Source organism: Narcine bancroftii, chromosome 10 (assembly GCF_036971445.1).
Source record: "Narcine bancroftii isolate sNarBan1 chromosome 10, sNarBan1.hap1, whole genome shotgun sequence".
Classification (NCBI taxonomy): Eukaryota; Metazoa; Chordata; class Chondrichthyes; order Torpediniformes; family Narcinidae; genus Narcine; species Narcine bancroftii.
In genome coordinates this window covers 20401588-20415509 of record NC_091478.1, presented here as the reverse complement: position 1 = coordinate 20415509, position 13922 = coordinate 20401588, and the positions used below count along the sequence as shown (strand labels likewise).

Genomic DNA, 13922 nt, shown 5'->3' with positions numbered 1-13922 from the left:
GACACTTAATGCGACTGTACATGAAACCTAGATTCTAATTTAATTTCAGTTAGACATTCAGCTCAGTTACAGGCACTTTCGGCACACAAGCCTATACCACACAAATACACCTAATTGACCTAGAACCCCAGTACATTTTGAATGGTGGGAGGAAACCGAAGCACCCGGAGAAAACCACGCAGATGCAGGAAGAACATACAAACTCCTAACAGACAGCGCCAGATTCGAAGCCCAGTCGTGGTGCAGTAAGAGTGTGGCGTTAACCATTACACTAACCGTGCTGCCCTTCTGTGGTAATAGCAGTTTTATTCTGATTTTCCAAGTAGGAAATGCTGAAATATTAAAAGGTTGTGGCTTGGAATTTTACCGTAGGATTTAAGATATAGGTCGGAGGTTCTAATGATCCTCACGTTCATCTGTCAATCAACTCAAGAATTAGCCCAGTGAACCTTTATTTCACAAGTTGTTTTAGGAAAGATAACAATTACTTAGATTTAATATTACCACCTTAATTGTATAATACATGCATTCCAAACCTTTTCCAACAAGACTCAAAATAAATTGGACAAAGAATTCTTTACTCCATGACTCTCGATGTTTTGTAATAAAGATCAGTGTTCCATTTATTCTCCAGATTTGTGGTGGGAACTCATCTGCCACCTTAAACATTCACTCTGTCGGTCACAGCTTTGAACTGTGTACCATCTGCAAGGTCCAGTGAAGCAGGTCTTTAGCATTTCTCTTATTATACCTTTCAACCCTATGACCATCATCAAGGAGGATGTGTGATCAGCAGCTGTGTAGAAGCACCTCCCCCCCATTACAGAGCCGGAATCGTTTCACTGTGTTTTTTACTATGCTGGAACTCTCTACCCTGTATCTTTTCCACAAGGACTGCAACGAGTCCCACTCTTCTTGTGGGCAAATAAGAATGTGTAACGTCATAGACCAGCAGCAGTAGAAATTCACCAAGACAAAGGTTTCTTCAAAACAATAATTTTTCTTAATAGCTATTACTAATATAATATCTTACTTAACTTTAAGCTTAACACCAACTATGCGTGAATGTATTCTGTATATATGTGTGCATGTGCATGTTCTTGGATCACCCAAACCATTACAGGTTAGGCATAGTTCTTAAAAGTTAATTCAGGCTTAGAAATCTTGTGTTGAAGCTCAAAATCTTTCAACTGATGTTCAGAAGTGATTATGTAGCAGGAGAGACACCTTGTCGTCAGACTTCTCAAAACTCATGAAATCTTGTCGAGTTGCTTCCATAGAAATGTTTCTTCAAACAAAGGATTCATCACAATTCCCCCTTTCTTCCATAGAGGTTATGGAACTTGTGACTTTATAATGCAATTTTTCCATGAACCCAGGCAAAGTGTTAAATGAAATTACCATTAAAATGATCATCATCCAAATGCAAGCATGATCTTGCTTTCTTTACCCAGATACTGGTCAGTCAAAAGTGACCATTACAATGATCACAGCAGATTTCTCACCTCTGACAAGGAGGGCAGCAGAAGTGACCATCTCACCCGAGACTCATTTTAATTCTGTGTCGAGATGACTCTGGTTGAAAATGTTGTTTTCTGCCAAGTGCCTTTAATCACATGACTGGCTTGAGCAATGCATGGTCCTTAGTTTCAATTTCCCAACAGATGGACTTTTCTTTGAACAGGTGTCTCTTTGAGTAAATATTCCATTATTTCAGTATTTCAATTGAACAATTAAAATAAAAAAGCTGTTTCATGGCTTTGAAGTAACAGACAGGCTGTTTCCAGAATGTTGTTATCTGTGTGTCTTTCCCTGTACCAAACCCCCACAGTATCTCTCCAAAATATAATTTATGTAAAATAAAGATTAAGAATAGCATAAGCCTGTAACAGTAATAAAGGCATTTCATTAATCGTGGCTATGAATTGACCAAAATAAAGATCTGCAATGTAAACACAACTAGGACTTTGAAAGTTAATCCTACATGGTAATTCATTCCGACCATTTCACCTTCTCTCTTGTTTTATGCTTGTCAGATTAGCAATCCTATAGGAAAATGACTACCTGAAGAAAGCACATCTACAAGTAAAGAACAACAGATATTTAAATCTAGGTCTCAAAAGATCCGCTGTTCAAGCATTAATTGCATTCTGCACACAGTGAATTGGTCTGGTCAGCAGCCTCAATCACAGAAGCAAGAAGTTCAATGATTTGCATCAAACATTTAAGCATTTGGGAAAGGGTAGGGCTCCATTTCAAGTAGGCACGACTCCTGTAAAACTTGGAGAGAAGTTTGCTAGTCCAGAGAAAGAGCATTCTCAGCTGGTTTGCCAAAGGGAAGCAAAGGCATATTTCACTCACCTCATGAACAGTAACGTTGCAGAAGTAAATCTCTGGATCAACGATGGCACAGGAGAAATTGTGATTCATAGCAATCTTATGCAGCTGCTATTTTTTTGAGAGCATCCTAAAATAATAAATAAAAGTAAACGTGGTGACTACCTGTTCTCCCCAAATGGAGAGCAATTAAAGAAACACAAATCTTATCAACTGATTTGCAGCAATAAATAGATACAGTGAAAGGAATCAGAATCAGAATTTATTGTCATGACCAGCCATGAAATTCAGTATTTTGCAGCAGTATCAATCATAGTGTAAATATTCATATTATAACCATTTTTGAGCATTAGTGTAAAAAATTTAAAATAACAGTGCATGCAAAGTAAGCCAGTGTCTTTGGGTCATTGATTACTCAGGCATCTGATGACTGTGGGGAAGAAGCTGTCTTTGAGTACTCGTCTTTAGGCTCCTGTACTTCTTTCCAAATGGTAGCAGAGTGAAGAAGGTGTGGCCTTCGTGGTGGGCTCTTTGAGGATAGGGGCTGCATTTTTTATACCGGCTCATGCCGACGTCCTCAAAGGAGTGGAGTCTGGTGGCTGTGATGTTGCAGGCCGAGTTAACAACCCTCTGGAGTTTATTCGTGTCCTGAGAGTGATGAACCCAGCCAGAATGCTCTCCACAGTACACAGTACACCTGTCTTCATTGACATACTTTTCTTTGTAAAATATTTTTAATGAGTTTAACATATAACATAAATATAAAATTGACAATTACATAATAATTCATTTGTATACAAGTTAACATGCACACAAAAAAAAAGAAAATAACGTGGATAAATTACATCGCCTGTCATGTATAAGTAGATATTACTGAATCCAATGAGCAGGAAAGGAATTTGAGGATAAAAATTGGTAATGCTTGAAAAAGGTATATAAAAATTCAGGTAAAATATTCATTTTAATCAAATTACTATGTCCTATCATTGCAATAAATTAAGATGACCAACTAATGAAAATTTAGTCTTATTGAATAATACCCAGAAATTCTCTTTTAATAAGTTTTACAAACTTTTTGTAATTGTAATTCCTAATATTAAAAGTGTTCTTTCACTATTTTAAATGGAAATTTAGAATAATCTGCAAAAATACCTTTTGAGGGTCAAAGTTCACTCCTATGTAAATTCAATTTGTAACCCAAGAACTAACTGAATTTATCAAACAACATTAATATATTTTGTATTGAAATTCCAGGATTTGATTTTTTTTAAAATCAGTAAATCATCCACATAAAGTCATACTTTATGTTGAATTCCTCCTCTCATTATACCATAAATTCTCTACACTGTCAGAGAGCAACAGCTAATGGTCCCAATACTATATCAAAAAGCAAAGGACTTCATTGTCAACCCTGTCCTGTTCTCCTGTTGATATTAAACATATCTGATGGCTGTGATAGTACAGATTCTATCACCAATGTGTATATATGTACAGATGGTAGTGTAGGATGACTGTAATTGGCTGAGAGTGTAGCCACACCTACTGGCAGGTCTTAAAGGATTGCTCCGAGCCAGACCAGGTCATTCTGGACTGGTCGACCTACTTGTGATAGGCTCCAGTCTTTCAGTTAATAAAAACCTTGGTTTGGATCAGCAAATCTTTGGTTTTTTCGACGCACATTACAATGGCTGTAAATTAGAGTGAACCAAGGCCTTTGGGGCACAAATACAATAATTTAATAAATTTAATAAAATCTAGACCAAAATTAAGTTTACCCAGTGCAGCAAAATCATTCTACCTGATCAAAAACATTTTCACCATCTAATGAAAGAACCCAGTATATTGAAGGAGTGGAAGGTAGATATAAAATGTTCAATAATCAATGTGTATTATAATCAGAATAATGATTTTTTTTTAAATAAAACCAGTTTGGTCTGAATCTATAATAAGGGTTAACATTTTCTCTACTCTCTGTGCCAAAACTTTTGATAGAAACTTCATATCAATGTTAAATAATGATATAGGTTGATAAGAAGTACATTCTGTTGGCTCTTATTCTTTTACTAGAATAAGAGAGATACAAGCCTCGTCAAACCTTTTGATATTCCATGAAACTATATTAGTCAGAGCCGTCATCCGGTCAGTAAATTAATTTATACCCAAAGAGCATCTATCCCAGTCGTCTCCATCCAGCTCCAGGGGCCACTACTTGGGGTCCACACCATGAAAAAACCTAGAATGCATGAAATAATGGTAACCTAACCAAACTAAATACCTCCCTATTAACACCCCTTCCAAATTTGACAATCCCCAACCAGGTGAAGATCTTGAAACTCTTTGACCCAACAACCAATGGAAACAAAATGGAGAATTAATTGTAAAAAAAATCCACCACTTTCCACTTCAAAATTAAATCATATACATGTAAAATTTCAGTCAAATAAGACCTAACCTATTTAAAGTTTCACAACGTAGTCATATAATAGTTTGTCAAGATCAAAAACACCTGAGTTCTTAATAATCCATTAATCTGTACAGTTCTCAGTAATATAATATTCTGAAGGTCAAATATGAGAAAACAATATCTTATACAAAATAAAAATCCTCCATATGGAGAATTTAAAGGTTAATACAGATATAAACCCTCCGTATATAAATTAAAGGTCATAAAAACATGCTCCCATAGAACCATCATCAATCAGTAAATCAGTTCATTAATAGTCATTAACACATTAGAATAATTTAAAAAGATACATAAACTTTAAGTAAATTAATGAGGCAAATATCTTCACATATTAAAACTCTAATCTATCTCATTAACAAACATAATTCAATACATATTTCTTTCTTTGGCTTGGCTTCACGGACGAAGATTTATGGAGGGGTAATGTCCACGTCAGCTGCAGGCTCGTTTGTGGCTGACAAGTTCGATGCGGGACATATATATATATATATATATATATATGTAAAATGGGCCAAAATTCCAATCTTCTCTGCACATTGGCAAAATAGAGATAAAACTCCATTGTAAAAAAAAAACACAGGGCATTTGTGCCAATAATAATGCCCTTAATAAAGCAATCGGTGCCATATTTTATACTCCAAATTGCTGCCACACATGACACAGATGTGCAGAGGGAGAAGGGGAAAAAAATGCCTGTTCTGGGAAACAAAAAAGTAACTCCATCTTAATTTAATGCACTCGATCCCTCTCTCAAATTATAATAAAAAAATTTTAAAAATCTGTCTATAGAAATAAATATTGCTAATAAAATAATAACTAATAAACAAATAAAAAAGAAACCATTATATAGAGATAAAACATTCCATGAGCATGCACATTAGGGTTGCTCACATTAAAGCTACAGCTGCCAAATTTCATTCTCCAAAACTCTACCACACACGTGCAGTAAAAAAAAAATAAGCCCTGTAAAACAAAGGAAATATACTAAAAGAAAATGAATTCCGATAATACAATCACCACTACTCCACCAATTGCACATATAAGGAACTGATAAGACTAGTTTAAACACAATCAAACCATTATCGCTATGAATGGTTTGAGAAAACGCAATCAAATTTTTCCCCCCAATCACAGCTGTTTTCTCCACTTTTGTGTTTAATGAAAGACAATCTCCTTAAGTGTCGGCCATCATTTTCCCTTTATATGTCAAACACCACACCCTCTTGCATGCTTCTAAATGCCACATTCAGTAGGTTTGAGACAAAATTAACCAAAACCCACAAAATTGCCATATTATCAGGTTTTCTTGTGCAAAAGCAACAAGACTATTTCAGATCATAATTTTCAATGTTATGTCCATATTATCTCAACCAAAACAAAACATCTTTTTCAAATCACCATGTATAAGCTACTCTGAAGCTTTTTGATTTAAACTAACACAATTAACTCACATTTTAAGTTCCAAACTAATTCAATACTGTTTGCAAATGTATTAATTCATCAAAAACAATGCTCTAAGTTGGAATAGAAAACAAATCCACCAATTAGACAGCTCTTAACAGAGTAAAAAGAGAGGGATTTATCCATCAATTTCAACAAAAGAATTTAAGAAAAAGCTGACCCCCTCAGTTGTCAGATCCATAACTTGTTTAAAAAATTGTTAAGGGGGAAAAAGAATATAACTCCACAATAATCGAAACTGAACATATATCCCCCTTAAAACTCAGATCAACAAAAAAAATAACAACCCCCCAGCCCCATCCCATCATATCCATTGGAACAAAAAAAAGTTAACTCATTCCTGACAACAGCAGACCAGATACAGCTGAAATCAAAGTTTTGAAATAGCAGTTCGAACCTGTTTTTGGTGTTTAAGTACATTTTTTGACCATCTTTCTGAATGGTTCTCAGTTGAGCCGGATACTGCATAACTGGTCTGAGTCCTTCTTCGAAGGAAATCTTCAAAACTTGATGGAAGTTCCTTCTCACCACTGCCATTTTGGGGCACAAATCTTCAACCAACATAATAGGTCGGCTCTGGTATTTCTGTTCTTTTTCATGGAAATAAATGACAACAAATGATTACCATTCTTGGCCTATCTCCAGTCTGTTGACTTGGAAAGGGAATTTGATGATCCTGGTCCAGCAGAAGATCTCCAGTTAAACCTTCGTTAGAAAACAATTCTGTAAGTATCACAGTGAAAACTTGTACCAGAGATTTCCCTTTCACGATACCTTTTTGAATTCCAAAAATACAGATTTTTTTTCAGTTCTGACCCTCAAGGATGTCTGGTGGAGACAGTAATTTATTGTTCCTGACTGTCTGCTCCTTTACCACATCTTCGAGCTTTTTCATTTTATCTTCCAGCATGTTTGTGTTAGCATCCAAAGCTTCCTCCAGTTCATTGAGGCGATTTAGATATTGGGAACCTCTTCTGTTTCAAATTCCATAACTTCTTTGGTTTTCCTAGGAATTTTCGGTGCCTTTTTCTTCATATTGATATTGGTATTATCATAACAAACAATTTCTCCAAACTTTGAGCACCTTAACATAAAAAAAGGTTAGGTCTAGACATGCAAGCGATAAAAGTTGGCAGGAGCGAACGACTAACATGGCATATTCCATGCAGTCGTCAACTGGAAGTCAGAAGTTCTTCAATGACGTATCGAATCTCCTCAGACACTTCACAAAGTACAGCTGCTGACGAGCCTTCTTTGTGATTGCATCAACATGGAGGCTCCAGGATGGACCTTCAGAGATGTTGATGCCCAGGAATTTGAAATTCTTGACCTTCTCCACTACTGATTCCTCATTGAGGACTGGGTCGTGATCCCCTGACTTCCTCCTGAAATTCACAATCATCTCTTGGTTTTGCTGATGTTGGACACAAAGTTGTTGTCATTGCACCATTCAGGGAGCTGATCTATCTCCCTCCTCTACGCTTCCTCATTGCCATTTGTAATTCCACCAACAACTATGGTGTTATCAGCAAACTTGCAGATGGCATTGGAATTGTGCCTAGCCACACAGCCAAGGGTGTATAATGAGTAGAGTAGTAGGATAAGCATGCATTCTTGGGGTGTGCGGGTGTTGATAATCAGTGAGGAGGAGGTTTTGTTTCCAATTCGTACTGACTGTGGTCTTCCGATGAGAAAGTCAAGTTGCAGAGGGGTGTACAGAGGCCTAGATTTTGTAGCTTCTTGGATCAGCACTGAGGGAATAATGGTATTGAAGACCGAGCTGTAGTGGATGAAGAGCAGCTGTATGTATGAATTGCTGTTTTCGAGGTGATCCAAAGCTGAGTGGAGATCCAGCAGAATTGATGCCCTTTTGAAGCAAGTGGGAACCTCTGACCTCTGAGATAGATCAGCTAGTTGAGTGGTGTCACACCAACAATCTTGCACTTAATGTAAGTAAAATGAAAGAGATGATTGTAGACCATGTGAAGATCAGAAGAACATGAACCAGTCCTCATCGAGGGGTCAGCAGTGGAGAGGGTCAAGAACTTCAAATTTCTGGGTGTCAACATCTCCAAGGATTGGTCCTGAAGCCTCCATGTTGATGCAATCACAAAGAAGGCTCACCAGTGGCTATACTTTGTGAGGTGATGGAGAAGACCCTAGTGATGCTAGTGTACCACGAAGACCAGGAGAGGTGGGCTTGTGGCCAAGAAAATGACAGGGCCTGTTCAAGGCAACTGCAAGAAGAAAGGAACAAGTTACCTGAAGGAGCTGCCGAGTCAGAAGACAATGGGACCCGCTCGTCGGCAGGCCCAGGGAAAAGTACAGATATCGCTGTGGGAGTGTCGATGACTGCACATCGAGGTGAGACCCACGGGTTGCGATAGGAATGGGCTGAAAAAGGCGGTGACAGGGAGAAGGTCAAGGAGGAGGCCTTACCAGCAATGCCCGAGAAGCCCCGCAAGCAGCGGTGGTGACGAGGTGGAAGTGGCGGTAGAGAGAGTAGCTGTAGTGGCAGTAATAATGACGATGGTAAAGTTGGAGATAATAACAGCGGTAGTGGTGGCCGCGGCAGTGGCGGCCAAGGGTGACCCATGCTGGCGGTGACAAGGGTGGGCTGAGGGCTCTCATAAACCTCTACAGGTGTACCGTGGAGTGTATTCTGGTTGGTTGCATCACTGTCTGGTATGCCAACACTCAGGACAAGAAAAGACTCCAGAGGGTTGTTAACTCGGCCTGCAACTTCACGGGTGCCAGTCTTCACTCCATCGAGGACATCTAAAGAAGCAGTGTCTTATGAAAGTAGGCTCTACCCTCAAAGACCACCCCCCCCACCCCCAACCACCCAGGCCATGGCCTCTTCACTCTGCTACTATCAGGTAAAAGTACAGGAGCATGAAGATGAGCAAAAGGACAGTTTCTTCCCCTCTGCTATCAGATTCCTGAATGAACAATGAACCACAGACACTGCCTCAATTTGACTTTTGCTTGCACTATTTTCATTTATTTCATAAGGTAGTTTATACAAATGTTTGTACCGTGAAGCTGCTGCAAAACAATTTGTTAAATGTAGACTTACAGAACTGTAACGGACCCTTTTGGCCCACAAGCCAGTGCTGCCAAATTGACCTAGAATCCCTGGTACACTTTGAACAGTTGGAAGAAACTGTAACTCCCAGGGAAAACCCATGCAGACACAGGGAGAATGTACAAACAGTGCAGGTTTTGAACCCCAGTCCCGATCTCTGGTGCTGTAACAGTGTTGTGCTAACCAATACACTAACTGTGGCATGATCAGGACAATAAATTCTGATTCTGAATGAGATTCTAAACATGTCACCTGAGTATCAATTTATTTCTATATCATTATGGTAAGTGCCTGATTTGAATTGAAATTAATTGGCAGCTCGTTTCATATAGAAATCATCATCCATTTCAGCTGGCAGGAACAGGAACACCGGCACAGTACACCATCATTGGTGCAGCGGTTAGCTCAACACCTTGACAGCACCAGCAATCAGGAACAAAGTTCCAATCCCGCACTGTCTGCAAGGATTTTGGACGTTCTCATCATGTCTGCGTGGGTTTTCCTCCGGGGGCTCTGGTTTCCTCCCACTGTTCGAAAAAAACTGGAGGGTGTAGGTTAATTGTAAGTAGAAATTCCTCCTGGCCCGCAGGAAAAAGAATCTCAGCGCTGAATGTGATGTCAGACATGTTCTCTGATAATAAACCTGAACTTTGATCTTAGTCTGTGTCAACTTGAAGAGTGAATGGCATTTTGCTCTGGAATGCCAGTGAGATTTGGCCAGAGCAGGGTGCGCCTTGAGCCAGGTTGGTGTTTGTCTCAATGTGTTTCACAGGGGATAAAGCCGACTGCGCAGAGTCCTGCGTTATGCAGCAATTCAAGAGAATCCACAACAAATCCCTGGTAATAGCACATTCCAGCCTTGGGCATCAGTCTCATTTCCACTGCGTTCACAAGTGCAGAGTGTGATTTCTTGAATATGATAAATACACCAGGAAGATGCGACAGAAAGGGCTTATCTAACCACCAGTGTATCAATGGGTCAACATGGACTCAATGGTCTGAAGGGCTTGTTTCCATGTTGCATCCCTCTCTGAAAAATGATAACCTGACAATTAGCTGCTGGAATTAAGCCCCTAATATCTGAACCGTCACAGTATCACAACATTTTCATCCCAATGCTTACCAATATTTATTTCTCGATCAATATTAAGTAACAATCTATTTCTGCAAGGGGGAGCTTGCAGTGCTCAGGTTGACTACAGCACTTCCTCTGCTACAATAGTGATTCCTGCTTGGTAATGCACCTTTGGCCATCTTTCAGTTGTGAATGGCTCTAAATTAATGCATGTATTTAATTTTTTGCATAGGAAATTCAAGTCAAGTCACGTTTATTGTCATCTGATTGTACAACCACAACGTGACAAAACAGCCTTCTCCGCTCCTCATGCAAAACACACAGACACACAACCTGACATAATGTACCTACGGACAAACAATACATATGCAGGACAAATATTTCATCAAAACAAACAAATAAATAAATGAGGTTTCATGAATGAATGGACGGATGGTTAGTGTGAGCCATTCCTTTGGTTGTTCAACATTCTCACTGCCCATGGGAAGAAGCTGCTCCTCAGCCTGTTGTCCCTTCTACCATTCACATTTCTCCCTAAAGCACCAGCTTCAGCCATCATCCGTCATCCATCTCACGTTCACATTTACAGTCGGAGCGCGTAAATGGCATCACATACAACGCTGAGATTCTTTTTTCCTGCGGGCCAGGCAGAACTTCTACTTATGGGTAGTGTAAACTGAACAACATGTCCAGCTCAATGGAACTGAACATTAGCTATCACAGCTTCCAGCTGAGGTTCTGAATACATCAGTCTACCTTACTTAGTGTGACCTTGCACTTTCATTTTTGAAGAATCATATAACTATATAACCATATATAACCATATAACCACTTACAGCACAAAACAAGCCAGTTCGGCCCTACTAGTCCATGCCGTAACAAATCCCCACCCTCCTAGTCCCACTGACCAGCACCCAGTCCATACCCATCCAGTCCTCTCCTCTCCATGTAACTATCCAGTCTTTCCTTAAATGTAACCAATGATCCCGCCTCAACCACGTCTGCCGGAAGCTCATTCCACATCCCTACCACCCTTTCCATAAAGAAATTTCCCCTCATGTTCCCCTTATAATTTTCCCCCTTCAATCTTAAACCATGCCCTCTTGTTTGAATCTCCCCCACTCTTAATTGAAAAAGCCTATCCACATTTACTATGTCTGTCCCTTTTAAAATCTTAAACACCTCTATCAAGTCCCCCCTCAATTTTCTATGCTCCAGAGAAAGAAGCCCTAGTCTGTACAACCTTTCCTTGTAACTCAAACCTTGAAATCCTGTCAACATTCTCGTGAACCTTCTCTGCTCTCTCTCTATTTTGTTTATATCTTTCCTATAATTTGGTGACCAAAACTGTACATAGTACTCCAAATTTGGCCTCACCAATGCCTTGTACAATTTCATCATAACCTCCCTACTCTTGAATTCAATACTCCGATTTATGAAGGCCAACATTCCAAATACCTTCTTCACCACACCATCTACCTGAGTATCAGCCTTGAGGGTACTATTTACCACAACTCCTAAATCCCTTTGTTGCTCTGCACATCTCAATAGCCTACCATTTAATGCATATGACCTATTTAGATTTGCCTTTCCAAAATGTAACACCTCACACTTATCTGTATTAAATTCCATCAGCCATTTCTCAGCCCACACCTCTAGCCTTCCTAAATCACCTTTTAATCTACAGTAATCTTCCTCACTGACCACAACACCACCAATCTTTGTATCATCCGCAAACTTGCTTATCCAATTCTCCACCCCTACTTCCAGATTGTTAATATATATAACAAACAATAGTGGACCCAAGACCGATCCCTGAGGAACTCCACTAGTCACCGGTCTCCAATTGGACAAACAATTTTCTACCACTACTCTCTGACACCTCCCATCCAACCATTGCTGAATCCATTTCACTACCTCCTTATTTATACCTAATGCCTCCACCTTTTTTCCTAACCTCCTGTGGGGAACTTTGTCAAAAGCTTTACTAAAGTCTAAATAGACAACATCCACAGCTTTCCCTTCATCAACCTTTTCTGTAACCCCCCTCGAAAAACTCAATCAGGTTTGTCAAGCATGATCTACTCCTGACAAAACCATGCTGATTACTCCCTATCAATCCCTGTACCTCCAAATATTTGTAAATACCATCCCTCAGAACACTTTCCATCAACTTGCCCACCACAGACGTCAGACTCACGGGGCTATAATTCCCAGTTTTACATTTGGACCCCTTCTTAAACAGCAGAACCACATGCGCCACCTTCCAATCCTTTGGCACTACCCCCGTGGCCAGTGACATCCTAAATATCTCTGTTAATGGCCCCAATATCTGTCCACAAGCCTCCCTGAGTGTCCTTGGGAATATTTTGTCCGGTCCCGGATATTTATCCACCTTTATCTTTTTCAACACGGCCATCACTACCTCCTCGGTTATCCTTATATGCTTCATGACCTCCCCACTATTTTTCTTTACTTCAACTGGTTCAATATTTTTTTCCCTAGTGAATACCGAGGCAAAGAAATCATTCAAAATTTCCCCCATTTCCTCTGACTTCTCACTCAGCCTACCCTCGCTATCTACAAGGGGTCCAATTTCATCCCTCACTAATCTTTTACTTTTAATGTACCTATAGAAACCCTTTGGATTTATTTTTACTCTGTCTGCCAAAGCCTCTTAGTGCCTTTTTTTGGCCTTTCTAATTTCTTTCTTAAGATTCCTTCTACACTCCTTGTAGTCCTCCTTCAAATTCTCAGCTCTCTGCTCTTTATACCTCTTGTACACCTCCCTTTTTCTCCTAACCAAATTTCCAATATTCCTCAAACACCAAGCCTCCCTATGACTTCCAGCCTTTCCTTTGATCCTCACTGGGACATATCTACTCTGTACCCTCAAAATTTCTTTTCTGAATATCCTCCATTTTTCATTTACATCCTTACCTGAAAATATCCTGTCCCACTCAATACTCCCCAAATCCCTTCTTATTCCTTTGAAATTTGCTCTTCTCCAATCCAGAACCTCAACTTTAGGCCCCTCCTTGCTCTTCCCTAAAACTACCCTAAAACTAACAGAATTATGAGAGCGGGAGGTTTGAGCTAGTGGAGCTGTTCTAGTGAACCGGTGTGGACTCGAAAGGCCAACATGGCCTGTTTCCGCTCCGTAAATGGTTATATGGTTATATGATCACTAGACTCAATTTGTTCTCCAACATTAATGTCTGATACCTGACCTAGCTCGTTCCCTAACAGGAGATCCAGTATTACACCGTCCTGAGTCGGTTCTTCTACTAATTGATTTAGAAAACACATTGAACACATTTAACGAACTCTAGCCCATCCAGCCCTCTAACTGTATGGGTACCTCAATCAATGTGAGGGAAGTTAAAATCTCCCATGATCACTACCTTATGATTCTCACACATATACATTATCTCCCTACAAATTTGTTCCTCTAATTTTCTTGGCCCATTTGGTGGTCTGTAATACACCCCTATTAG

At 39.5% G+C, this 13922-nt stretch overlaps 1 long non-coding RNA gene across 1 annotated transcript in view; it reads right to left on the bottom strand.

Annotated features, from left to right (window-relative positions):
- Positions 1 to 2176: 2176 nt before the first annotated feature.
- LOC138744263 (uncharacterized) overlaps positions 2177 to 13922 on the bottom strand; it is a 136974-nt gene continuing 125228 nt past the window's right edge. The window contains exon 7 of the long non-coding RNA XR_011345414.1: positions 2177 to 2467. This is a non-coding gene — a long non-coding RNA (uncharacterized lncRNA). The remainder of the gene's footprint in view (positions 2468 to 13922) is intronic.